The following is a 25,537-nucleotide window of genomic DNA, read 5'->3' on the forward strand; positions in this document are numbered from 1 at the left end:
CAAAAGCAACATGGTTACAAAATTCAAAAAGTATACACAGATATTCCACCCACTTTTGTCATGATATGCCATGATGTGTTATTCCACCAACTCTGAATAGTGAGATTCCACTTCCAACGATTTTCTAATCATCTTTGAGATTGTCCTTTAGAGATTTCTTCAAATTTTCAAAAATATCTGCTATTTGAGATAATTGAGGAGTATCATCCTCTGGATCCTGTGCAACCTGCATTTGCATTAGATGTATGAATTGATTTTCACTGGATTCAGACTGCCATAGATTTATCTGATTTTGAATTAGAACATCCAATATTCTGAAAAAGATCATTCTTCAATATAAATCTCAATCATTTTATCTTTTGAATAACTCAGAATATTTCTGAGTGAGAATCTTAAATGGACTCATGGAGGCTTTTTCTTTTTTTTTGTTGATTATTAATTTCTTTCTGATATAAAGAATTTTTTTTTTCCATTTGATGAAGAGTTTCATAACCATATGGTTTTCCAGTTTTTGGATCATCTCTCAATAATTTGTCCCAAAAATTTTGTGGAACTGACCCTCCAAATACAAGGGATGCCTTCATCAGTTTAACCGAATTCTGGCTGCCATTTCCAGATCCATGGGATTCCAAATTCCATGAAAAATAGACATAGAGTCTTTCCATCGATCCAATGTTCAGAAAATGATTTTTTAATACTTGGAGAAACATTTAACCAAGTATTCATTGGTTTTATGAAAACCTCTGGCAAAATTTTTGCAGATGGACCGAATATCTTCCACCAAATTAAAAACCAATTTGGAACAGGATAGTGAAAAACATTTTCACAAATCTTTAGAAACCAAGTATGATTCTTTTTTCATTTTCATAAAACAAAGTTTTATTAAAACTTTCAATATAATCCCAAAAATTAAATTTAAAACTCATTTTATGATTTTCAGAATAAAATTCTTTCTCAACCAATGGAGATATACCCCATTCTTCAATAGATATGATCTTCTTGATGATAAACTTTCAGAAGTTATAACTTCCTTTCTGCTGAGTATTACTAAAAAATGAGTTATATCAACACTTTTTGTAGATATCAGAAGATTTTCATAAACTCATCTTTGCTTGTAAGAACCATATACATATGATGTATTGGTTAGATATTTTTCCATGATAGTCAATGGAGTTTTTTCCCATTGGGTATCTTTTTCTTCTATAAGAAGAATCAATTCTCGATGTTTTGTCTCTGTATATAGAGCTGAATCATTATCATCATCTTTTATGATGTTAGCATATGATGCTGAAGCTTGAGAATCTGCATTACTTCTCTGTTTTTGTTTCAAGAATTCTTGAAATTCATTGTATAACTCAGTCTGCTCAGTATTACTGGCTGATGAACTAGATAAGTTCTAGGCTATTAGCCTCTGTTTGCCATGCTGTGCAATAATATTAGGGGGTTTTCCCCTACCACCTCGCCCTCTATAAGAGGACTCTCCTCTGCCTCGGGAATACATATCTGTAAATGAAAACATTAGGATAAATATTCTCGAGTTAAGAAATCGGGTAAGTGATTATCTTCACCTTTTTTATAAATTATTTCAAAATCAAAGGGAGCTAAATGAGCCTTTCATCTTGCAAACATTTGCTTAGATACATCATGTTTAAAATCTTTATTAAACATAAATTTTGCAGATTTGCAATCAGTTTTTATAATAAACTTTTGATTATATAAATCATCTTGAAATTTTAAAATACTTCTGACAATGGCTAAAGTTTCTTTTGCTACTGTGGAATAATTTTTCTGGGTATTATTCCATTTTCCAGAATAAAATCGAATAAAAAATTCTTGTTTTGTTTGAGGATCTCTCTGTTTTAAGATTCCTCCAAAACCTATATCTGATGCATCCGTTTCAACTAATACATTTTGTTCCTTGGTTTTTTAAAACATTTATCAGAAACAGAAGATTTAAATTTTTCTGTATCAGATTTATAAAGATTTTAAACATGATGTATCTAAGCAAATGTTTGCAAAATGGCAGGCTCATTTAGCTCCCTTTGATTTTGAAATCATTTATAAAAAAAAAGGTGAAGTTAATCACTTACCCGATTTCTTAACTCGAGAATATTTATCCTAATGTTTTCATTTACAGATATGTATTCCCGAGGTAGAGGAGAGTCCTCTTATAGAGGGCGAGGTGGTAGGGAAAACCCCCTAATATTATTGCACAGCATGGCAAACAGAGGCTAATAGCCCAGAACTTATCTAGTTCATCAGCCAGTTATACTGAACAGACTGAGTTATACAATGAATTTCAAGAATTCTTGAAACATAAAAAGAGAAGTAATACAGATTCTCAAGCTTCAGCATCATATGCTAACATCATAAAAGATGATGATAATGATTCAACTCTATATACCGAGACAAAACATCGAGAATTGATTCTTCTTATAGAAGAAAAAGATACCCAATGGGAAAAAACTCCATGAACTATCATGGAAAGATATCTAACCAATACATCATATGTATATGGTTCTTACAAGCAAAGACGATTTTATGAAAATCTTCTAATATCTACAAAAAGTGTTGATATAACTCACTTTTTTAGTAATACTCAGCAGAAAGGAAGTTATAACTTCTCAAAGTTTATCATCAAGAAGATCATATCTATTGAAGAATGAGGTATATCTCCATTGGTTGAGAAAGAATTTTATTCTGAAAATCATAAAATGAGTTTTAAATTTAATTTTTGGGATTATATTGAAAGTTTTAATAAAATTTTGTTTTATGAAAATGAAAAAAGGAAACATATTTGGTTTCTAAAAATTTGTGAAAATGTTTTTCACTATCCTGTTCCAAATTGGTTTTTAATTTGGTGGAAGATATTCGGTCAATCTGCAAAAATTTTGCAAGAGGTTTTCATAAAACCAATGAATACTTGGTTAATATGTTCTCCAATTATTAAAAAATCATTTTCTGAACATTGGATCGATGGAAAGACTCTATGTCTATTTTTCATGGAATTTGGAATCCCATGGATCTGGAAATGGCAGCCAGAATTCGGTTACACTGATGAAGGCATCCCTTGTATTTGGAGGGTCAGTTCCACAAAATTTTGGGACAAATTATTGAGAGATGATTCAGAAACTGGAAAACCATATGGTTATGAAACTCTTCATCAAATGGAAGAAAAAATTTCTTTATACCAGAAAGAAATTAGTAATCAACAAAAAAAGGAAAAAGCCTCCATAAGTCTATTTAAGATTCTCACTCAGAAATATTCTGAGTTATTCAAAAGATAAAATGATTGAGATTTATATTGAAGAAATGAAGAATGATCTTTTTCAGAATATTGGATGTTCTGATTCAAAATCAGATAAATCTATGGCGTTTGAATCCAGTGAAAATCAATTCATACATCTAATGCAAATGCAGGATGCACAGGATCCAGAGGATGATATTCCTCAATTATCTCAAATAGCAGATATTTTTGAAAATTTGAAGAAATCTCTAAAGGACAATCTCAAAGATGATTAGAAAATCGTTGGAAGTGGAATCTCACTATTAAGAGTTGGTGGAATAACACATCATGGCATATCATGACAAAAGTAGGTGGAATATCACTGTATACTTTTTGAATTTTGTAACCATGTTGCTTTTGCTTTAATAAAGCATTTTACTGTTTTTATTTTGAGATGGAATCTGGGGTTGCATGTCCGGCTCTTCTATCTATTTATAGGTTCATTATGTGTTCTTAGAAGGACACGGTCGAGTTTGCTCCCCTCTATTCTCTCTTGTAAAAAACCCTTCTGAATTATCAATTAAAGCTTCCAGTGTTCTGATAACAACTTTGTAAGTTCTTATTGTTTTTATTTTCTGTTTTTATTTACTGTTTTAAATTTTTATTTCATAAGATTAGCCCGAATGACAGGCTAAATTATTTGTGCTAAATTATTACCTTACTATGACATGATCTATATTTATTTATAACTTGGAATCAGATTGAGATAATAAAAGATTTATTTAAATCTTTGGAATTTAATGTAATATAAGAGTCTTTGGTTAGAACATAAGGAAAGAAGATGAACCAGGAAATGGTGAACACAATGGTTCGAGTTTATCCGGGAAAAATAAATTCATGTTGTAGCCCTTCAGCCTGCTTAGCCGAGAAATGGCGTTTAAGGCGTTTATGGGTGATTTTAAGAATTTATGATTCCTTGGGCCCTCGTTAAATCCTCTGTTGTTTAATTTCTTTGGTATATCTTTCGTAAATCCTTTGTGTTTTGTAAAATTTCCAAATAAGAACCTTATATTCATTATTATTCTGGAGTTTAAATTTCTCTTTTTTTAGCTCACTTTGAGTTGAATATGGTATATAGGCTGGAAACCAATAACCTCTATGTGTGCGAAAGCCACTATGGAAAAGTTTGGTAAAACACCGCCACGTATCAGATTCTTTTTTATTCCAAGCCTCAGATGGTATCAGAGCCATTGAAATAGTTTGGTTAATAATTTAGCACTTTTATTCAAATGAATATTTTCAGTTTGAAAGAAACTGTTAATAACAGTTTAAATGAAAAATATGATTTACCTGAAAATTTAGACTTATTGAATAAATGGACTATTCCTAAGATAGAATCTAAAATGATCTATAAGTTAGGAACTTTTGAAAGAATTGGTTTTAAACAAGTAGTTAAAACTACAGAATCATCAGTATCCTCTTCATAATGATGAAATGGTTATTAGATTATTAAACAATAAAGATATTATGCCTTATAGGAAAATTACAGATTTATTCATATAGGTTTAATTCAAATTACTTTTAGACCTTTAACTTTAGAAGGACTACCAAAAAGCTTTATAACAGCTTTAAGAGATGATAAAAATTTGAATTGGAAACAATCCCTTATGGGAATAATACAATCTAGTCTGACACATGATCCAGTTTATTTTGATGTTTATCCTAATTTATCTCTATCCTTATCTGATATAAATATATTAGATTCTTTAACATTAAATGTTAAAACTCATGGTTATAATTATACTACTAGCACAGAAGTTATATGTATATGTTATCGTATTTATTATAAATCATTATTTACACTTAATCCTATGTGTATTTGAATAGTTTCGTTTTTGGAATTCAATGACGGTTATTGATATATTATGATACTAATGATTTCAATATTTTTTTTAGGGTTGATAGTGTTTTAAATCATAAATAATAATAGTAAAGATAATAAATATAATCATTGTAATTACAATTATTATTATTATATTGATTGTAGTATTAGAACATTAATTTTTTTATCTATTATTTATATACACGATCATAGTTGTTTAGTAATAATCATGATTATAAATATAAATTTAGATATAAATTTCTCCATAAAAGACGTGAAAAAACAATTTTTGGTTAGATTAGATCGGTTCAATAATTTTAGTATATACCCGACGAGATCAGTTGTTTTTTGTTATGTTAGATCCGTTCAATAATTTTAGTTTTTTGAATAATCAATTTAGTATTTCGAATTTAGTAAAAAATCAATCTAGTAATTCTATTAACAATCTCAATTGATTCCTAAAATTTGAAAATTATGTTTTAATTTGTTTCTTGATATTAGTTTTACTTCAATGGCGGTGAGAGTATTTGATTTAAAAGTGGATTTTCATATTGAGAGGTATTTTCTGCTTCATCAACGGTGAAACACAGTAATTCAGGCGCACTTTACCCAATCCCTCCAGCTTACCTCAGAAGCGCCGGCGTTCCTCCAGTACCCACGGCCAACACCACCGCGACCACCACCATATCCACCCTCGCAACGGCCATAACCACCATCGCGACGGCCATAACCACCCCCACCACCTCCATCACGGCGAGGTCCACGGAAACCACCTCCACCTCCGCCACCACCGCGGGATTGTGCTTCGTTAACCGTGATGTTGCGGCCGTCGAGGTCCTGACCGTTCATCCCTTCGGTCGCGTCGCTCATCGACTGCTCGTCCCTAAACGTCACGAATCCATAACCCCTGGATCTTCCAGTCTCGCGATCGTTGATGATCTGCATACACAAATCACTCACCAAAACCATCAGATCCAAACCCAAATCCCTCGAAAACAAAACTAAAAAACGATAATTCGATCTCTGCCTCTGCGAGAAAGTGGAAGAGAGAACGTACCCATTCAGAGCAAAAAAGTAACAGAAACAGTAGAAATTCAGATCAACGTTAGTCACAGTAACATTTCAGAATCCCGATCTCCGGTGCAAACGGACCTTCGAATCGATAATATCTCCGAATTGACCGAATGCCTACTCTAGGCTCTGATAAGTGGTGGCCCAGGCTAAACCACCGACGAAGCATCTGAATTCTGAATTGAGTTGGAGTTGGAGTTGGAGTTGGAGTTGGAGAGAGGGTATTTATAGTGGCGAAGGTGCCCTGGTTTCGCGGGGGTGACGCTTATTGGCTAGCCCTGGAACCCAACCTTGGTTAAGGGGTGTTTTTGGGTTAAATATCAGGCCCATTTATCCGACGGTGAAAAATACATGGGAATGAATCCTTCTGGAATATGTGTTGGAAAGTTGAGGGAACAATTCTTTTTCTTCGTCTATGTATATTATTATTTATACCTATAGAAATATAGAGGAAATATTTTAATTTTTATAAAGAAATTTAATAAATTTTTAAATTGAAATGAAAAAATTTTGATGAGAAGATAAGAGTGAAATACGAAGGTTTAACTTTTTGGAATTGAAGTGTATTTTGGAAATTATAGAATTTTTTAGTAATGTGCCAAAAGTTAGGGAGTATTTGCAATTAATAAAAAAAAATGATTACTGAATTTTGGCTTAAAAAATCACTTTCGTGTATTTTCTAAATGAAGATTTTGGGTTAGCTTTGGAATGTTAATTTTGCTTCTATAAAAGTGATTATGGTACAAAGTTCACTTATTTATCAAATACTAACTACTTTTGACATTTAGCTTTTTATTTTCAAACACTTATAACTTTTTATTTTTTGTAATATATAGATTTAGGACAAAAGCTTGTGTGAGGCTTTAGTTTTTGTTTTCAAACGCTAATAACTTTTGATTTTTCTCCAATTTTTTGTAATCTATAGAAGAAAAAACTTGTGTGAGACAGTCTCACGGGTCGTATTTTGTGAGACATATTTTTTTAATCCGATTCATCTTATAACCCGCCCGACCCGATACACATAGCCCAGTCCAGAACCTAGCATTGAGAAGAAATCGCTATCGTCTCTCATTTTTTCTCTGCGCATCTCTCTCTTCAAGTGGTCATCTCTTCCGTCGCGAAGCCACTCATCTCTTCCGCAGCTAAGGGTGCTGCTGAAAACAATATAGTGAATGAATGAACTAAACACTCAAACATGATATTTATAATTAAGAGATTACATAGACCCATGATGGGCCTTCTACCTTGACTGGAGATGGGTCAGGGTGTTAGAGTAGGTGCCCGGCAAGCCAAATTGTGGCTCTGGTTTTATTGACTCTGATGTAAAACAGTCTTTATTTTAATAATATTTTACGATTTTATTCGATTATGGCATTATACTTTATCTGTATACCCATGCAAGCTGCATAGATAAAGTCCTTGAATATACAATAGGTACCATGAGGTCTGCGTCCCAACGTAAGATCATGAAACTCATTAGGAAGCGTACCGTATATTCTAAACAGGTTCCTAGTCGATTCAGCCACCTAAAACAAGGATAAAGGTCGCTCGAGCTCGAGACTAGCATCTGTGAAGTAAACACCATGTTTCACTGGTAAGAGCATAGATATGTCCATTCACACAGATGGGTGATCATATGATGATGCACTGAACAACCCTCCCTCGGATTATCCAAGTGGTTCCCAATTATCGAGTGGAATAGTCCGCAGTTATGGTTGTACACCATTAGTCCTTTGACCCGAGACAATGTAGAGGCTATACGTACTAGCATGCACTTTGATCTGTTTACCGACTCTATCGAGGGTCATCAGGTGGCGAGGTTGGGTGTAGTTTCGAAATACGTAGGAGCAAATGCATTGTAGTCGGGGATTCACCGTTCGCCTGCGGGGGAAGATGTCCTATGTGATCTGATGAGTTAATAGTGCAAGGAGTCTCTGGCCAGAGCAAGAAATGTGCTTTAGGGAAAGGTGTTTTCCTAGTTGCACATGCCATGCCACTATTAATACTCAAAGATAAATCGCATCGTTATCGAATACATATGCAATTCTCGATACACCAATGATTGCAGATTCGATCGGGATATATGTGTTGAAGGGACCGTACTGTACGTTAACCATGACTAAAGGTTCTTGCAGTAACTATCAGTGATACCTAAGGGATCATGGGGCGATGCTACTAGACGCTCTTACCATGATCCGATGGGTGCAATCAGAAATGAGTTCTGACATTTTTGATCAAAGGGTTGATGAAAAGAATGGGGTTAACTAGGGTAAACTCGAATAAGAATAAATGTTATTCTGAATCACATGGAGATGTGAACCCACGGCTAGCTGTATCCCTGAACCATTGAGGGTCACACAAGTATCGGATTCTGTGTTCCCGTTGAGATAGTCAAATTTCAAGGAGTTGGAATTTGGCGACTATAGTTTGATGGAGATCAAACATGAAGCTTATAAAGGAGTTTATGAGCTGATTCCATAGGATGGGAGAAGTGGAAGTTAGCATGATTGCTAAATAAGGAAGGAGAGTGGGACTGCCTGTTTTTTGAAGGAGTTCACTAAAACTGGCAGCTGCCAAATATGGTAACTGCCATATATGATAAGTTCTAAATTTGGCAAATGAAAATTTTGATCTTCGAAATTTTCGATTTTCATTATATGAACAAGATTTGTATCATTGGTACATCGGCGCTCTCGGATCGTCGATCGGGATTATAATGAGTTCGGAATCAATTTTTTAGTGAATTTGAAATTTACTAATTAAATGATTGTGCTAGTAGTGGTGACTACTAACATGCACAAATTCCCATAAATATTCTAGAGGAGTCTAGAATTAAATTAACTAAGAAGTTAGTTTATAAATTAAATAATTGTTATTTAATTTAATATACATATACATGTAGATATTTTATATGGTGATATAAAATATGTATATATAATATTATTATATCATGTATTATTAAAGGTTAATAAATACATTATATAATAAATATATGGGAGTTTATAATATGATGAAATTATTAGAGTCCTTGTGGGAGAGGGACTCCTAATTAGATTATGAGTCACACTCTATATATACACAATCAAGACTCATAATTAAAAACCCTAAGTTTTGCACACAAAACAAAATCTCTCCTAGCCACAAAAACCCACTCACGGCCACCAAAGAAAAAATATATAAAATTGTTGGTTTTTTTTGTTTTTTCTTCCATCGTCGTACTTTCTCCGTCTTTTGGAAATTCGGAGATTACATTCTCAACGCAAGAATTGTTTGGCATTACTAGTGCAATCCAAACAAGGAATCCAGTTTCTGATCGTGGACCCGATTAGACGATCAAAGAAGAGGGCCGTTCGTAGGGATCTAGAAGAAGGGCTATCTCCGCTTAAAAACCGGAATAGTTTGGTGTCCAACGTTTAATACGTGAAGGTATAATTCTAAACGCCCTATGCATGTTTTAAACACTCGACGCCCAAGAACAAAAATTTTAAACTTCCGCTGCGTCTTGGGTGTGAGAATGCGATGTCCCAACAGTGGTATCAGAGCCAGGTTATTCTCTATCGTGTGTTTTAATTAAATTGTGTTGAGTTTATTATTTCTAACCGCGTAAGAATTTTTATGAAAAACGCCCCTAAAATTATTTTTGAAAAATCTGTTTCTGAAAAAAAAAAATTTTAAAAAAAAATATTTTTTTTTGGGTCTGCCCGGAACTGTTCCGGGCAGACGAGTGCGCACAGCGCCTGCACGGCAGGCGCAGGCGCGCGCGCACGGCGCCTGCACGCCGTGCGCGCGGCCAGCGCACAGCGCGCCCGCCAGCGCCCGATCGGATCGGGCAGCGGGCGGGCGGGCGGGCGGCGCGGGCGGGTGCCCGGGAATGTCTCGGGTACCGTGCTGGGTCGTGGGCTTGAATTGTTCGGGCCCGGGGCGGTTTTTCTGATTTTTTTAAAAGTTGGGGTTAAATTGATATTTTATGAAAATACGGACGATTTTACCCCTACAATAATTTTTATAAAATCAATTTCTTACAAAATAAATAATTGAAATATGATTTTAATTATTTATGGTAAAAAGTGTTTTACAAGAAATTTAATTATTTGAAATTAAATAAAAGTGTTTATTTAATTTGATAATTATGGCGGTTAGTGATAATTTACGAGATACACGATTTATTGATGATATGTGATATTATCGGATTTATATAATATATGATATTATATTTTAAAAGGATGATCGAGAGCCATGACCAATTTGCTAGGTGTATGTTAGGTTTTTACATGTAAATTTTAATTATTTGATAATTATAAAGTCTGCTTGGTTTATGACCCGTTCTCACCCCTGAAATTTGTATCCCAATGTGCCATGGAAATTTAATGTAAATATTAGATTTAGTGGGAGATCAAGATTTGAAGACGGTGGGCCCGAGATTCTCTAAAGGAGTTTTGAAGATCGAAGACATGTAAATTTTGGAAGCTTATGTAATAGTTGCATTTGCATCCCTGCATTTCCCTAGGCTATGGACATGGATCCGTATGTGACTCGTACGGATCAATTAGCTCTCGGTTATCGATCATCCTTTATTATTATTTGTGATGTATGTGATATATTATAAATAATCAGTATGTGCGTTATTATTTACATAATGACAAGAGTTGCATGAATCCGGCAATCATACAAACAATCATGGCACATGTTTTAAAATTAATGATGAGACAAATTTTTAAAATTAAAATCCCTCATTTTGGATGAGATCCAAAATTTAAATCAAGCCCATTAAAAGGATAATTAAAAGAAAGTTTAATAATTCCTTGCCTTCCATCAACGGTGGTTGCATGATGAACGCTACCCGCGGTCAGTGTCTGGCTCATATTATTGGGGAGGCCTGGACGCCGGAAAGCTGTGACTTCCACTGACATATTTGATGTGAACTACGTGGAACTCCCATGACTTCGGCTCATATTATTGGGGGATCTCATGGCGACCATCCACTAAGGTTCAACATTGATGGGTCGGGCTCGACACGTGAAGAGAAAGGGGATCATATTATTGGACCCTCCTCAAACGTGAGGCAAAATTACGTAAGGGTTGCAAGGAGTTGCAATTGGGCTCTACCTTTTGGAAGTTATGATTGGCTGATATTATTCGGGATCATAATTTCGCAATTGGGCCTTGCGTACTCACTAAGGAAATTGTATTTCCCATTTTTATCAGAGGGTGGTTAAAATATCAAAATAGTGGGAGGCAATTCGTAAAAACAAAAGTCCATATTTTACGTCTTACAAAACATTTTAAAATAATCAGTAACGTTTGTTCTGTTTCCTTTTCAGTATATTTACAATGTCGTCTCGAAACCCACTCTCTGTTATACTCGATCAAAATAAGCTAACAGGACCGAATTATCATGATTGGTTGAGGAATTTGAAAATTGTTTTGAATTCCGAAAGGATAGCATATGTGCTCACCAAGGCCCTCCTAAGACGGCTAAGGTAAATGCCACTAAGGAGGAGCTGGCTGATCTTGACAAATGGTGGGACCATGACTTGCAAGCCAAGAGCTATATGCTAGCTTCTATGTCAAACGAGCTGCAGAGGCGGTTTGAGGAAGCTGTGAATGCTGCTGACATTTACGGCCACCTGCAAGAGTTGTATGGTGAACAAACGCGTCCACTGAGGCATGCTACTGTCCAAGAACTCATGACATCACGTCTGCGAGAAGGGGCCTCGGTCCATGAGCATGGCGTGAGGATGATTGGGCTCATTGAAAAGTTAGTGGGCCTGGACCTTGTTATCCCCAATGAGTTGTCCACGGACATTCTACTGCCGTCGCTGCCATCGTTGTTTGATGGGTTTGTGGTGAACTTCAATATGAACAAGTTGGAGGCCAGCCTTGAAGAGTTGGTCAACATGCTAACTAGTTATGAAGCCACCATCAAAAAGGAAAAACCTGTTTTCCTCGTTGGCTCTTCGCCTGGGAAGAAAAAAGGGCCAAAAGGGAAGGGCAAGAAGCGTTCTCGTCCTCCTAAGACAAACAAACCCAACAAGAAGCGAGTAGCAAGCACTTCTAAGGGGCCCGAAAAGCCTGAAAAAGGAGAAGATGTTTGCTTCCACTGCAAGAAGCCTGGACACTGGAAGCGCAATTGCAAGGAATATCTCGCCCAGAAGAGTTCTGGCAATGGTATGTTCTATATTGAAATAAATGTCTCAATTAATTCAACTTCTTGGGTATTGGATACCGGATGTGGATCTCATCTTTGCAATAATTTGTAGGTGATGACAAGAAGTAGAAGACTGCGGGAGGGTGAGACCTTCCTAAGGATGGGTAATGGAGCAAGAGTTGCTGCGATAGCCATAGGAGACGCTTATTTAATATTAGACAATAATTTCAAGTTACTTTTGAGAGACGTTTTATTTGTTCCGGATTTAGTTAAAAACATTGTTTCCATTTCTATGCTTGATAAAGATGGATTTTCTTGTTTATTTAGCAAAGGTGTTTGCAATATTTACAAGAATGAATGTTTGATTGGAACGGGTGAAATACAAAACGACCTCTATAACTTAAAAATAAAAGATATTCCAAACAAACATGTCCAAGTTAACACGATAACAACAACGAAAAACAAAAGAAAACAAGATATCTAAACCAAGCACAATTGTGGCACGCTAGGCTAGGACATATTTCCCAAAGAAGGATGCACAAGCTAGTGGGAGAAGGAATGTTTGACTCGTCAGACATAAACTCTCTAGAGACATGTGAGTCCTGTCTGAAAGGAAAAATGACCAAGGCCCCTTTCCTAGGGAAAGTGGAACGTGCACATGATCTGTTGGATTTGATCCATACAGATGTGTGTGGCCCGCTAAGTGTTAGCGCGAGATTTGGCCATTCCTACTTCATCACCTTCACCGATGACTACTCGAGGTATGGGTATGTGTATTTAATGAAATACAAGTCTGAAGCCTTTGAAAAGTTCAAAGAATTCAGAGCAGAAGTAGAGAAACAACTAGGAAAGAGTATTAAAACACTACGATCGGATCGAGGTGGAGAATACTTGAGTACTGAGTTTCAAGACTACCTTAAGGAGAATGGGATTCTCTCACAGTGGACCCCGCCTGCCACACCTCAATTGAATGGTGTGTCAGAACGTCGTAATCGGACATTGATGGACATGGTCCGATCTATGATGGGATTAACTGAATTGCCGCCATCCCTTTGGGGATATGCGCTTGAAACAGCGGCAAAGTTGTTGAATCAAGTCCATACAAAGGCAGTGGATAAAACTCCATATGAGATATGGATGGGAAAGCCGCCCAAATATTCTTACCTAAGAATATGGGGATGCCCTGCTTACGTGAAGCAGGAAATGGGAGACAAATTGGATAGTAGAGCCAATTTGTGCTACTTTGTGGGATATCCAAAGAATTCTATTGGGTATTAGTTCTATTATCCCAGTGAAACAAAGGTGTTTGTTTCAAGGAATGCCACCTTCTTAGAGAAGGAGTTTCTATTGGATAGAAAAGGCGGGATGATAGAACTCGATGAGATTCGAGAACCACCAACTACACAAGTAGCAGAACCCACACCCCAACAGCCAATCAAAGAAACACAAGCTCTTAGAAGATCCGAAAGGATCTCAAGGCCGCCTAATAGGTTGAGCCTGCTTCTTGAAGAGGGCCAAGGTGAACCCATTCCTGGATGTGATCCAAGAAACTTCAAGGAAGCATTGTCTGATGCCGATTCATCTAGATGGCTTGAAGCCATGCAGTCCGAGATGGACTCCATGTATTCGAACCAAGTATGGTCCTTAGTAGATCCACCTGAGGGAATTGTTCCCATAGGAAGCAAATGGATTTACAAAAGGAAACTTGGAGCGGATGGGAAGGTGGTGACCTTCAAAGCTAGATTGGTAGCAAAAGGATATACTCAAAGGCAAGGTATTGACTATGAGGAAACCTTTTCTCCAGTCGCAATGTTCAAGTCCATTAGGATACTGCTAGCCATAGCAGCATGGTATGACTATGAATTATGGCAGATGGATGTGAAAACAGCGTTCCTTAATGGGGATATTAAGGAAGAGATTTACATGTCTCAACCTGAAGGATTCACATCAGTAGGAAGTGATCATAAAGTATGCAAACTTCAAAGATCCATTTATGGACTCAAACAAGCATCAAGGAGCTGGAACCTCAGATTTGACAACACTATCAAAGAGTTTGATTTTGCCAAAAACCATGAGGAACCTTGTGTATACAAGAAGGTTAAAGGGAGTGCAGTGACATTCCTAGTACTTTATGTTGATGACATACTACTCATTGGGAATGATGTAGGGATGTTGCAGTCAACTAAAGTATGGTTAGCTAGTAAGTTCTCCATGAAGGATATGGGTGAAGCATCATATGTATTAGGAATACAGATCTATAGGGATAGATCAAAGAGAATGCTAGGGCTCACCCAATCCACATATATCGATACCATACTGAGGAGATTCTCTATGGAGGAGTCCAAGAGAGGATATCTCCCAATGTCTCATGGTGTGAATCTATCCAAGTCTATGTGCCCTAAGACTGATGAAGAGATGGAAACCATGAGCCGCATTCCATATGCGTCCGCCATAGGCAGTATTATGTATGGTATGATATCTACTCGACCTGATATTGCATATGCACTGAGTGTTGCAAGCCGATATCAGTCGAATCCCGGTCCACTGCATTGGAAAGCAGTGAAGGACATTCTTAAGTACTTGAGAAGAACTAAGAATTTGTTCTTGGTATACGGGAGTAGAGAACTAAAATTGGAAGGCTACACTGATTCTAGCTTCCAATCAGATGTGGATGATTCGAAATCGACCTCTGGATTTGTATTCAAGCTCAATGGTGGTGCTGTCTCTTGGAAGAGTTCCAAGCAAGATACCACAGCGGATTCAACCACTGAGGCCGAATACATAGCTGCATCGGCTGCAGCAAAGGAGGGTGTTTGGATGAGGAATTTCATCCAAGAGTTGGGTGTCATTCCTCAAACTGTTGATCCAGTCCCGGTCTACTGTGACAACACCGGTGCCGTAGCGCAAGCGAAGGAACCGAGGTCTCATCAGCGATCCAAACATATACTGAGGAAGTTCCACATAACCCGGGAGATTGTGGGAAGATGAGACATTTCGGTAGAGAGAGTCACCTCCGCAGATAACGTTGCTGATCCACTGACGAAGCCCCTGCCAGGACCATTGTTTGAGAAGCATCGCGAAGCAATGGGTCTAAGATCTATGGGTAGTTGGCTATAGGGCAAGTGGGAGATTGTTAGAGTAGGTGCCCGGCAAGCCAAATTGTGGCTCCGGTTTTATTGACTCTGATGTAAAACAATCTTTATTTTAATAATATTTTACGATTTTATTCGATTATGGCATTATAATTTATCTGTATACCCATGCAAGCTGCATAGATAAAGTCCTTGAATATACAATAGGTACCATGAGGTCTGCGTCCCAACGTAAGATCATGAAACTCATTAGGAAGCGTACCGTATATTCTAAACAGGTTCCTAGTCGATTCAGCCGCCTAAAACAAGGATAAAGGTCGCTCGAGCTCGAGACTAGCATATGTGAAGTAAACACCATGTTTCATTGGTAAGGGCATAGAGATGTCCATTCACACAGATGGGTGATCATATGATGAAGCACTGAACAACCCTCCCTCGGATTATCCAAGTGGTTCCCACTTATCGAGTGGAATAGTCCGCAGTTATGGTTGTACACCATTAGTCCTTTGACCTGAGACAATGTAGAGGCTATACGTACTAGCATGCACTTTGATCCGTTTACCGACTCCATCGAGGGTCATCAGGTGGCGAGGTTGGGTGTAGTTTCGAAATACGTAGGAGCAAATGCATTGTAGTCGGGGATTCACCGTTCGCCTGCGGGGGAAGATGTCCTATGTGATCTGATGAGTTAATAGTGCAAGGAGTCTCTGGCCAGAGCAAGAAATGTGCTTTAGGGAAAGGTGTTTTCCTAGTTGCACATGCCATGCCACTATTAATACTCAAAGATAAATCGCATCGTTATCGAATTCATATGCAACTCTCGATACACCAATGGTTGCAGATTCGATCGGGATATATGTGTTGAAGGGACCGTACTGTATGTTAACCATGACTAAAGGTTCTTGCAGGCACTATCAGTGTTACCTAAGGGATCATGGGGCGATGCTACTAGACGCTCTTACCATGATCCGATGGGTGCAATCAGAAATGAGTTCTGACATTCTTGATCAAGGGGTTGATGAAAAGAATGGGGTTAACTAGGGTAAACCCGAATAAGAATAAATGTTATTCTGAATCACATGGAGATGTGAACCCACGACTAGCTGTATCTCTGAACCATTGAGGGTCACACAAGTATCGGATTCTGTGTTCCCGTTGAGATAGTCAAATTTCAAGGAGTTGGAATTTGGCGACTATAGTTTGATGGAGATCAAACATGAAGCTTATAAAGGATTTTATGAGCTGATTCCATAGGATGGGAGAAGTGGAAGTTAGCATGATTGCTAAATAAGGAAGGAGAGTGGAACTGCCTGTTTTGTGAAGGAGTTCACTAAAACTGGCAGCTGCCAAATATGGTAACTGCCATATATGGTAACTGCCATATATGGTAAGTTCTAAATTTGGCAAATGAAAATTTTGATCTTCGAAATTTTCGATTTTCATTATATGAACAAGATTTGTATCATTGGTACATCGGCGCTCTCGGATCGTCGATCGGGATTATAATGAGTTCGGAATCAATTTTTTAGTGAATTTGGAATTTACTAATTAAATGATTGTGCTAGTAGTGGTGACTACTAACATGCACAAATTCTCATAAATATTCTAGAGGAGTCTAGAATTAAATTAACTAAGAAGTTAGTTTATAAATTAAATAATTGTTATTTAATTTAATATACATATACATGTAGATATTTTATATGGTGATATAAAATATGTGTATATAATATTATTATATCACGTATTATTAAAGGTTAATAAATACATTATATAATAAATATATGGGAGTTTATAATATGATGAAATTATTAGAGTCCTTGTGGGAAAGAGACTCATAATTAGATTAGGAGTCTCACTCTATATATACACAATCAAGACTCATAATTAAAAACCCTAAGTTTTGCACACAAAACAAAATCTCTCCTATCCACAAAAACCCACTCACGGCCACCAAAGAAAAAATATATAAAATTGTTGGTTTTTTTTTTTTTTCTTCCATCGTCGTACTTTCTCCGTCTTTTGGAAATTCGGAGATTACATTCTCAACGCAAGAATTGTTTGGCATTACTAGTGCAATCCAAACAAGGAATCCAGTTTCTGATCGTGGACCCGATTAGACGATCAAAGAAGAGGGTCGTTTGTAGGGATCTAGAAGAAGGGCTATCTCCGCTTAAAAACCGGAATAGTTTGGTGTCCAACGTTTAGTACGTGAAGGTATAATTCTAAACGCCCTTGCATGTTTTAAACACATGACGCCCAAGAACAAAAATTTTAAACTTCCGCTGCGTCTTGGGTGCGAGAATACGATGTCCCAACACAGGGGTCCTAAATCTTGTTTAGACCTAACCTTAATGAGCCTATCTATGGGGTATCAAGAATGTTGGAAACACTTTCACTAGCTTGTGATAATGCAGGAGATTGAATTTTTTCCCCTTATTTGACATGGTTTTCCAAAAAGCTTAATATTCTTCAGCATGTATATGATTTGGAAACGAAACCATGATCAACGGTATAGGCTTTCGGATCGTCGATTCTCAGCAATCTCAGTCTCCCAGCGGTCACCGTTTTCTAGGAGCTTTTCCTTGTCATAAAGAAGTTCCTATTATCATTACATTCAAAGAACTATGATGTGATTAGAGTTGTACTCCAATATGTCGACGTCGTCAAACGAATATCAAAGTTTTGAAGTTCAGACCTCATGAGTTTCAGTAGCGAATTCAGAGTTGGGCCCTTCAACAATTGCATCAACAGGGCAAGCTTCTTGGCAAAACCCACAGTAAATGCACTTTGTCATGTCAATATCATACCTGCAGATCAAAATTTATATGATTGTGATCCATGAGGAGCAGTCCGTGCACACAAATACAAGATACAAACATAACTGGTAGTCCGTCTGCTCCCATCTTCCCTTTCCTCGGCTTCAACGGAGCCCCAACTGTATATAATGAGTTGGAACTGAGTACATCCAATAGGTGAGTGACACCTCATCGGTGCTCACAAAGGTGTACATGGTAGGTGTGCAGGATATCAAAACTGTATATATATATATATATATATATATATATATATATATATATATATATATATATATATATATATATATTATTTTATTAAATTTGAGACACTTAGAGTAACTAACTTTGGTGTTATGGTCTGTTTTAATAATTACATATATTAATAAAATGTTAAAATTTTAATTCAAGTTATATGTAGTTCAGCGCATAGAATCATTGTTTCTTAGGGTTTAGGTTATAAGTTCAATTTTTATTGAGTTAATGTTTTTATTCTTTTATTTTTCAATATATATATCAAAATTACAGTGTAATCCCTCATTATTTCTTATAATTATATTTTGATCTTTATTTAAATATAAATCAAATAAATTATAAAATATATTATACAAGCATGTATTGTGCAATATTGTATCTTTTACTATTTATTAAGTTTGAGCACCACATGGAAACTGACGATGTCTTGGTCTGTTTTCTAATAACACAAAATTACCCCTGTACCTACCCACGTTCTTCTATTTTTCCTTCTTAAATCACTTTTCTCTTTTCAATTACAGATTGTATTTTTTTCCCTCAATCAATTCACGTTTTTCTAAACTCAAACCCATCACCCTCTCAGACAGAGCAATCGGAACAACATTTTCTCTCAAACAGAAATATATCAAATCAAGATGGTTGTTGCTTCTTCTTCGGCTTTCAAAAATTATCAACCCCGTCGTATGTTATTTTTTACCGATACAATTTTTTTTAAAAAAAAACCCCACAACACTATTGATTGCCAAAATATTCGGTTGTAGCTTCTACACGAAGTCAATTTCCTCATACAGAGCGAGACTCATGGTAGCAGATGCGGTGATCGTGGGAACACTCAATGGGGATTTGGAAGCCGAGTTCAGAAAATTTTGGCATTATTTTTCGGCTAGATTTTTGAAGGATTTTTGGTGCCAATAAAAAATAACCCACACAACACAATTGATACGGTGCGTCACAATCAATTCCACTTGATAGTCGTATGAGAAAATCTTAACAAAATCATGTTTTCTTTTTAGTTTGCTTCAATTGTTGATATGTTTCAATTTATTATTCTGTCATTTAATTTGAATCAACCCCACGTTAGATTCTTTTTCTTTCACTGCCAATAAACTTAATCTTTTTACTATCAATTTTAGTTTCAAATGTATTTTTATTTCATTTTCAAATTTAGTTTTTGCTTTAAATAATCGTCAATTTGATTTGTAATTACTATTTTCAATTCAACCATTTCAATGTATGCTTAGTATTTTTTAACATTTCGATTTCATAAATTAAGTTATGTTGATTAGTTCCATTATCTTATTGTACCATTTTTCTTTTGGATCGTTCTATTCATGGGATAATTGCGTATACAAGTAAGTACTTATTTAACAATGCTATGTTTTGTTATTTAATTCACATAGGCTCCTATTAGTTTTATATTCATTGTTGCATCTGTTAAAAGACAATGCATACAAAATTTTATCAAATTGTTGGAGGTGTTAGCTTCTATATGATGTAAGCTTCTCATAAATATAAATTGTGTGTTTCCTATCAAATCCATTAATTTATCCTAGCAGAAAAATTATACTAGCAAAATAATTTGTCCTAGCAGTCAAATCCATTAATTTATCCTATCATAAATCTAAATTGTGTGTCTCATATACGATTACTATTGTTAATTAATTATACTTTTGCTGAGTTGCAGAATCTCATTTCTGCTTTTTTCTCCCTTCCATCATTATTCCAGATCCCGTGTTACTTCATATCATGGCCACAAAATGTAACAATGGCTTTTAATGTTAAAGTTTCACAAGATTTACTAAGTTTATGAGTGATATCAGCACATGGAAGCTGGATCCAACATGATAAAAACAAAGAAAGAACATGCTTATTGGTCAGGCATTGTAACGTTCTGTACTTTTACTACTTCAAATTTGCGGAAAAATTTAAAATTTTATTAAATAAAAACATCCATACGGTCGTCACCCAACATTCATAAAAATATTTTTAAAATAATCCATCACCAATTAAAAAGTTGCTAAAAGAACGCTGTCTCAAAACATCTCACATTCAAATCATAAAAATTCAGAGTATTTAAAACTGTGCTTAAAAACATAAACTTGCGGTCCTCGGGTTTAGCCTGCCGCTCAGCCCAAGCCTGTCCCTTGGTCGCCACCTCCTGTCTCCTGTTCATCGTACTCACCTGCATCGATCAAGTCTAGTGAGTCTAAAGACTCAACACGTATAAACTGGAAATAACGAGTACTACATAATAAAATCGCATGCATCTTTAATATAGGACATACATAACTTTAAATTGAACTTGCATAAACTTCAACTTGAAATAAACTTGAACTTGAACATACATACTACGACGTGCCATGATCATAAACTTTTCTTAAACATGCTATCATACTTCACATACTTGGCTGCATAATTTTACGTAGAGGATGTTTCAAAGCAAGTGACCCTTAACATGATAAACGCCTGATCAGACACACCACAGTACTGGGCTGACAGGGACGTATCCACTGCCGCATACATAAGATCCCTGTTCATAATTTAACAGGCCAGTTGATCCACGTTCATAATTTAACGCTTCACAACCACGATCTAACCCGTTCATAATTTAACGGGCGGATTGGTCCCCGTTCATGATTTAACGCTTTCCAATCCTAACTTTCTTTGGTCACAAGACAATTAGCATACCTCGAAACTTAAAACATTTTCTTTGCACGTCATTCATACTTACTTGGCGTCGAGGGATTCGTTGGACTTCGACTGGGGCCGTCGCTGCGACATACTAACATGAATTTCATACTTAACTTGCATAGCTTAGACGTAGAAAAATTATACTTACTCTCAAGCTCGATCATATCTTAGGACCTTCTATAACTTCCCATGACATGACCTTACTAATCCTTGCTCTAAACCATGGCATCAAACCTTGAAACCAAAAATAATATTTTTCCCAAACAGTGTGTACACGGACCCCTAACCCGGGTCCGTGTACAGGTCCGTCTACCTACGGTGAAGGATGTACTCGGAAAGAAAAAGGGGCACGGACCCCGTGCCTGCCTCCGTGTAAGGGTCCGTGTCCACTCGCAACTTTGACACTTGTGAGAAAGTGAAGGCACGGACCCCGTGCCATGGTCCGGGTAAAGGTCCGTGTATCTGCGCAAATTTGACACTCACGAGAAAACAAATGCACGGACCCCGTGTCAGGGTCCGTGGCAAGGTCCGTGTGGCTACTGTCGGTCGAAACTTACGAGATTCTGAACATGTTTTTGCTTAGTCTTCTAGACTCGATTCCTCGGACTATGAACGTCACCACGAGACACTTCTTAGAACACTAAGGTATTATACCAAACCCAAGTGCATAAACATCACCCCGAGGGTAACAATTCACAACCAACGACACAACAACGAATTGGACATCAATGATTGTTCCTACGACTCTAGAACCATCTTAGTGCCTATCGACACGAAACAAAACATCGATGACCATTCCAACATCATAACCGAAGTACCTATGTGCAGCGGCGATCACCCGTCGAGCCCCAACGAAGCTTGCAACGTAAAACTTCAAGAAACACATCAATAACACATTTTCTGAAAATTACAGTTTGAGCAGTCTCACGAAAAACAACATAACTCACTCATTTTTCGTCCAAAAATCTCGAGTTTTATGTCAAATCGAAGGCATCGAAAATTTCTACATTTTTCTAGTTGAAAGTTTTATCAAAATATGAACAGAAAAATCGCAGTATTTGAAAAGACAGCAAAAACGAGTTTTAGATCTAAAACTTTTCCTTCGAAATTGATCCGATCTATGATCCGCTCAAACTACTAACATCATACATAACTTTTACGCATAAAAACAACGAAATACAATATATGACTTGATCGACACAGCACGAACAGAATATACGTGCCTTTTTGATATTAAACGTTACCGAACCGGCGATATCGAAGCGGGGATGAAAGCGAGGTTGATCCGGGACGATCGTGGCGCTAAAACTTGCGATAAAAACTCACGAAACTTGCTGGGATCGTGAAGGGGATGGGGCGGCTGCTGTAGGGAAGGAGAATCCCTAGGTTTTCTTCTCTCAAAATAATAAAAACTGAATGATAGAGTGTGTGTGTGTGTTTAGGCATTACAGGTGTGTGTAAAAGCGTGTAATGTGTGTGTGAGGCGTGTATTTTAGTGTAATTAGGAGACTGAATTTTAGTTTACTAAAATAATTGTCTACTAATTAAAAAACTAACTCACAAATAACTTTTAAATAAAATTCTTTAATTAAAATATAACACACACCATGCTAGATTTTAAAAGTTTTAAACTCTTAAAATTGGTAAATACAGGATTTAGACTTGAAATGCTAAAATTCAATAAATTAATTGAAAATGCCCTCAAACTCAACTAAAATAAGATACCATCTTTAAATTGCCAAAAATCGTCCCCGGGTCTTTTCCTCAATCCCGCCTCGAATGATCGCCTGAAACATGAAACTCGAAAGACATTTTAACGTGCATCACATAAACGTAGATACTTTAAAATAATGCATTTAAATAAATCATGCATCGCTAAAACTCATTTAAAATTAATTTAAATGATTTGATAATTAAATGAATGCATGGGTTATACGTGTATTAAATTTGGGCACTACTGTTCCTCCCCCACTTATAAAAATTTCGTCCTCGAAATTAAGTCTTACCGAACAACTCCGGGTAGCGAAGTCTCATGTCGGCCTCTCACTCCCAAGTGGCTTCTTCCACCGATTGATTAAACCACCGAACTTTGACTAGCTTAGTCACTTTGTTCCGGAGTCTGCGCTCCTGTCTGTCGAGGATTTGAGTCGGTCTTTCCTCATAAGACAAATCTGGAGCAAGCTGCAAAGGCTCATAACTCAGAACATGCGAAGGATTAGCTAGGTATTTCCTCAGCATCGAGACATGGAACACATTGTGCAGCCCTGCCAGATTCGGCGGAAGGGCAACACGATAGGCTAGTGTCCCAACTCTGTCCAAAATCTCGAACGGTCCAATAAACCTTGGACTCAACTTGCCTCTTTTCCCAAATCTCATAACACCCTTCATGGGTGCTATCTTGACGAAAACGTGATCCCCAACGGAAAACTCGAGATCTCTTCTTCTCTTATCGGCATAGCTCTTCTGACGGCTTTGGGCGGTCTTCATTCTGTCACGAATCTTGACCCCCACTTGTGCAGTCTGCTGAACTATCTCTGGACCAAGTTCTGCTTTCTCACCAACTTCATTCCAATGAACTGGTGATCTGCACTTCCTCCCATACAGTGCCTCATAGGGGGCCATACCAATAGATGCTTGGAAGTTGTTGTTGTATGTGAACTCCACTAGAGGTAGTCTAGACTCCCAAGCTCCTTGAAAATCAATCATGCAGGCTCTTAGCAAATCCTCTAAAATCTGAATCACTCGCTCAGACTGACCATCTGTCTGCGGGTGAAAAGCTGTGCTGAAAAGCAACTTCGTCCCCATGGCTGCGTGTAAGCTCTTCCAAAAGGACGATGTGAACCTCGGGTCTCTGTTGGACACAATCGAAACTGGAAACCCATGTAAACGGACTATCTCCTTGATGTAAAGCTCCGCATACTGCGTCATGGAGAAAGTCGTCTTCACTGGCAGAAAATGCGCTGACTTAGTGAGTCGATCCACTATAACCCAAATAGAATTAGACCCTTTGACTGACTTAGGTAACCCAACGACGAAATCCATAGTGATATTCTCCCATTTCCACTCTGGGATAGGGAGTGGCTTAAGCATACCTGCTGGCCTTTGATGCTCTGCCTTCACCTGCTGACAAGTGAGGCACTCAGATACAAATCTGCGGATGTCTCTCTTCATCCCTGGCCACCAATACAAAATCTGCAGGTCTTTGTACATCTTGGTACCTCCTGGGTGAATAGAATACGGAGATGCGTGTGCCTCTGTCAGAATATCCTGTCTGATCGAATCAACACTAGGCACCCACATTCTGTCTCTGTATCTCACGATACCATCTGACACTGTGTACAAAACACTGCCCTTAGCTTCATCCTTCATTCTCCATTTCTGTAGTTGCTCATCTGAAGACTGTCCTGCTCGAATGCGGTCTAGTAAATCAGATTTGACTGTCAGATTAGATAGTCTAGGAGCTCTGCCCTTACGATAAATCTCTAGACCAAACCTCTGAATCTCAGACTGAAGCGGTCTCTGAACTGACAATTGTGATATGACTGCCACCTTTTTGCTCAAAGCGTCTGCCACGACGTTAGCTTTTCCCGGGTGGTAGCTAATCTCGCAATCATAGTCCTTCACAAGTTCTAACCACCGTCTCTGTCTCATATTCAGCTCCTTCTGCGTGAAGAAATATTTGAGACTTTTGTGATCGGTGAAAATATGACACTTCTCGCCGTATAAGTAATGTCTCCAAATCTTCAATGCAAAGACAACGACTGCTAATTCCAAATCGTGAGTCGGGTAGTTCTTCTCATGCACCTTTAACTGTCTGGAAGCATAAGCTATAACTCGACCCTGTTGCATCAACACTCCTCCTAAACCGAGCTTAGATGCATCGGTGTATAACACATAATCTCCTTGCCCTGATGGCATGGCTAACACCGGTGCGGAAATGAGAGCTTGCTTCAAGGTGTCGAAGCTCTTCTGACATTCATCACTCCACGTGAATTTAGCATTCTTCTTGGTTAGTGAAGTGAGAGGCACTGCTATAGACGAAAACCCCTGAATAAACTTACGGTAGTAGCCTGCTATGCCCAAAAAGCTGCAGATCTCGGATGCATTCTTTGGCTCTACCCATTCCTTGACAGCTGCCACTTTGGCTGGATCCACTTCAATCCCTCTACTAGACACTATATGCCCCAAAAACGCGACTTTCTGCAACCAAAACTCGCACTTACTGAATTTTGCATACAACTTACGGCTCTGCAAAGTCTGCAAAACTGTTCTCAAGTGCTGGTCGTGCTCCTCATGGCTCTTCGAGTATATGAGAATATCGTCAATGAACACTATGACGAACTGATCGAGGAACGGTTGAAATACTCGGTTCATGAGATC

The 25,537-nt window shown here is 37.4% G+C and overlaps 1 long non-coding RNA gene and 1 pseudogene across 1 annotated transcript; both read right to left on the bottom strand.

Annotated features, from left to right (window-relative positions):
- Positions 1-4,566: 4,566 nt before the first annotated feature.
- LOC140811113 (glycine-rich RNA-binding protein-like) lies at positions 4,567-6,509 on the bottom strand (annotated as a pseudogene).
- An 11,299-nt stretch (positions 6,510-17,808) lies between these two features.
- LOC140813102 (uncharacterized) lies at positions 17,809-18,346 on the bottom strand. Its single transcript, XR_012113833.1, has 3 exons — positions 18,302-18,346; positions 18,115-18,226; positions 17,809-18,018 (listed from the first exon to the last, which is right to left on the bottom strand). It is a non-coding gene; the product is annotated as an uncharacterized lncRNA (long non-coding RNA).
- Positions 18,347-25,537: the final 7,191 nt, after the last annotated feature.

Source organism: Primulina eburnea, chromosome 14, assembly GCF_022965805.1.
Source record: "Primulina eburnea isolate SZY01 chromosome 14, ASM2296580v1, whole genome shotgun sequence".
Lineage (NCBI taxonomy): Eukaryota > Viridiplantae > Streptophyta > Magnoliopsida > Lamiales > Gesneriaceae > Primulina > Primulina eburnea.